The 3,780-nt window shown below is 48.7% G+C and overlaps 1 pseudogene; it reads right to left on the bottom strand.

The window, feature by feature from the left end:
• Positions 1 to 950: 950 nt before the first annotated feature.
• On the bottom strand, positions 951 to 3,203 carry LOC110141946 (chromodomain Y-like protein pseudogene; annotated as a pseudogene).
• Positions 3,204 to 3,780: the final 577 nt, after the last annotated feature.

The following is a 3,780-nucleotide window of genomic DNA, read 5'->3' on the forward strand; positions in this document are numbered from 1 at the left end:
ATAATAAAGGAGTTTTCTTAAAAAGGAGTTTCTGCATTTAATAGTGTGCCAAAAGTATTTTAAGTTTTTAAATAAAAAATAAACCTAAAAGTTACACTTTAGAAGCATAAAAATACTTTTTCTTTCTGGTGTAATACATTGATCATATCTGCAAATAGAAAACCAAAGCTCTATATAAAGTAGCAGTTCTCACCCAACATCAAAAAGCGCTCATGTAGTTATTTTTCTAAAGGGTTAGAAAAACTAATTATAAACTCGCTAAGTTTAACTTATAACTTAAGATACCATACTGAAGCTAGTCAGTGATTCACTAATATTGCAAAACAAGCTTTCCCCTAGAGAGAGTGGTTTCTTCCTGTTAACTGGGAAAGAATCAAACATTTAAAAAGAGGGGACAATCAACTGATATCTCAGCATGGATCCCAGGTGTATTTTACTTTGGGGGCTATGTCCATCAGTGGGTGTTTAACCAGAAGTACTCATCCTAAAATTAAGTCTTCCATTTGATTTAGAATTTTTGATCGCTAAGGCTTTGGACCTCTTGGAGATAACGGCACATCTCAGATCTTTCCATCTTTCGATTTGGGATGAGGATGGTGAGGCTGGCTAACACGTCTTTCTTAGCTTCCAGAAGGAAAAAAACAAGGGAAAACAAACATTCTTTCAGACTTTGCTGGCACCCGAACCAAAAAAGCACTTTTTTTTTTTTTAGACAGTACTAGCTGAAGATACAAAAATTAGAGCTCAAGGAGCAGCCCAGAGCTCACCATTATACTTTTATACTTGTGTGTATTAAGCATAAAATAATGATGTTTGGACAAAGGAGTTTTGTAATTATTTATAACAGCATCGAAACATGTATATTATCTAGGGTGAAACAGATCACCAGCCCAGGTTGGATGCATGAGACAAGTGCTCAGACCTGGTGCACTGGGAAGACCCAGAGGGATTGGGTGGAGAGGGAGGTGGGAGGGGGGATTGGGATGGGGAATACATGTATATCCATGGCTGATTCATGTCAGTGTATGACAAAAACCACTACAATATTGTAAAGTAATTAGCCTCCAACTAATAAAAAATTAAAAATAAATAAATAAAGTTACAGTACTTAAAAACTTCTTGGAAATACATAGTTTGGCTGTCTCAAGTCATGCTTCCAAACGAGAGGTCCTGTCGGGTCTGGCCCGGGCTGTGAGGTCCCGCGCAGTGCAGCCAGGTGAGGTCGGGTGACCTGGCCATTAGAACTCGTCGATCTTCCTCTGCAGGTACTTGAGCATGGAGTCCATGCCCTGCGCCGAGCCCCAGATCTTCTTCAGCACCTCGCACTCCCGCTCGTTGGCCTGCTCCAGCTCCAACCTCATGTTGCAGCGCACAAGGGACTTGGATTCCTCCAATACAACAGGTTTGCAAGAGGCAAGCTCCTTGATGTGTTCCATGATGTGTTGGGTGAAAGTCCCAGGCCAGAAAACCTGGGAGACCAGCCCTTTGCAGCATGCCTCCTGTGCTGTTAGCTTCCCCCTGCAGAGCAGCATTTCATTGGCAGATGCTCCTCCCATAATCTTGGGGAACATGACGGTGGAACAGCCATCTGGACTCTGTCCGAAGGTGGTATAGGGCATCTGGAACCACGCCTTTTCATTGGCCCAGACCACATCACAGAGAGGCAGGATGGATGCTCCTAGCCCAATGGCCGGGCCATTCACAGCTACGACAATAGGCTTCTTGAACTGGATGAAGGCGTTCACGAAGTTTCTGATGGCCTCGGCCATCCTGGCACTCTCCCTCTTGCTTTCATCTGTCAGGCGCCGGATGAAGTAAACGAAGTCCAGGCCACAGAAGAAGACGCTGCCCATGGCGCTGAGAAGCACCAGCTTTCTGCCGTTGGCCCCGGCCCTTCTCAGTGCACTCTGCAGCTCTTTCATGACCTCCGGGTTCAGCGAGTTGTTCTCGGACGACTTGGTGGACAGCAGGATGTGGGTGAAGCCGTCCTGCTTCCGGACCACGATGTCCCGGTACCTGTAGGCGCTCTCCGTCTGCCGCACGTGCAAGCGCAGCAGCTTGTCAAAGGGCTGGTCTCGCCTGTCCTCGATGAACTTCCTCTTCCCGGCCGTCACGCCCGTGACTGACGTTTTGCAGGGAGGTCATCCCGTTAGGCATTAGGGCATCCATGAACGGGGAGGTGTCTTTCCCATTCACGGCCAGCCCTGTTGCTGTGGCCACCTTCACGGGGCCATCGCCTGCTGCACCAGCAGGTGTATCCATGGCCAGCTCCCCATCCATGCCCACACCACCACCGCACCCAGAAGGGCCCCTACCTGGCTTCTTGGCCTTAGCCTTCATGGCGGCTGTGTCCTCCAGCCCCTGCTCTACAGCGTCCAGCTTCTCGGGGCTCTCATCCTGAAAGCTGTGCACCACGGTGCTGGCCTTGATGGGATACTTGGGCATGAGGATCCTGATGTCAGACTGGGCCAGGTCCGTGTTCTTGCAGGTGGCCATGCCTGGCATGGGGCTCTTCCTGAACTTCTGGCTGGTGGTAACCAGCAGGCTGCTCTTGGCCTCCTGCTCCTTGCCCACCACTAGGGCCCTGGGGGCAGCCTTGGAGAAGTGGCTGTTGGTGGATCTGGAAATCCACTTCTGGCCATTGTTCACAGAGGTCCGGTTGGCTCTGGAGAAGGTGCCATCCTTCTGCTTCTCACTGTGGCAGCGGTTGAAGTCGTGGATGCACTCCTCAAAGTTCACCAGGTGTTGCTCTTGCTCCCAGGTGTCGTCCTGGCTGTTGTAGCCTTTCCACTGAACTAAATACTCCGTCTTCCCTTTGTTGCTTTTCCTCTTATCAAGGATCCTTTCAACCTCGTACAGATCCTCAGAGGCCATGGTGCGTGGCACGGGGCAGGGCCACCCAGGCCACCTTATTCATTTTGAAGACTCCCAGTGGTCTGCTCCAGAGCCACTGAGCATGCCTATACATAGGGGACCACACCCTTATGATTATGACATCAGTCGGTCCTTTCCCTAGCCAATAGCAGCCCTCCATGAGCCTTGGCATCACAAAGCCTCATTCTGAAAACTCTGAGAGTGGATGTGGAGCAGCTCAGATAATTTGCTGGCAGAAATTAGGCATTTTTTATGATTCTAAAGAGCCTGCCAGTCTCAACTGCCATCCTCATCTCTCTAAGTCAACACAGATTTGTCACATGGCAAGGATAGTGTGTCTCCTCCAAACCGAGCCTCACAGCCGGTTTTCAGCCTTTCATTCAATTCTCTCTCATGTTACATTATCTACTTTTAGTTATCTTGCCTCAAATCACTCCATGATAACTAGGCTGTGGAAATTAGAATGATTTCACTTTCCTCCTACAACTGGTGTTAATGCACCTTGTAGATCATTTAATTCTGGGCCACTTATGAGAAAGCTTTTCCATCCCACCTCCTTTTCTCAGTCTTCATCTAGCTCTCCTCAGTTTTCTAGTCTCCAGTCTGAAACCCCTGTCCTCAAGCTGTGAGAATGCACTGAATACATCCACTTGCTCTTGCTCCACTTGGCACTGTCTTGTTTCAACTCGAGGACTAATGGTCACCTCCCTAGGTGTAATAGCCAGGCTTCCTTTTAACATGGTGATGCGGATGAGGCAGACAAATGCATGTTTGGGTTGTGCTGGATGACCCCAAGAAGGAAATGACCGCCAGCGAGTGACTAGTATTCCCAGGAAAGAAGGCGTGCAGCTTGCCCTGTGGTGTGTGAGCCTCAATGCAAAGGTCTTCTCAACATGCACCCTCACA

Source organism: Odocoileus virginianus, unplaced genomic scaffold (assembly GCF_023699985.2).
Source record: "Odocoileus virginianus isolate 20LAN1187 ecotype Illinois unplaced genomic scaffold, Ovbor_1.2 Unplaced_Contig_47, whole genome shotgun sequence".
NCBI classification, from domain to species: domain Eukaryota; kingdom Metazoa; phylum Chordata; class Mammalia; order Artiodactyla; family Cervidae; genus Odocoileus; species Odocoileus virginianus.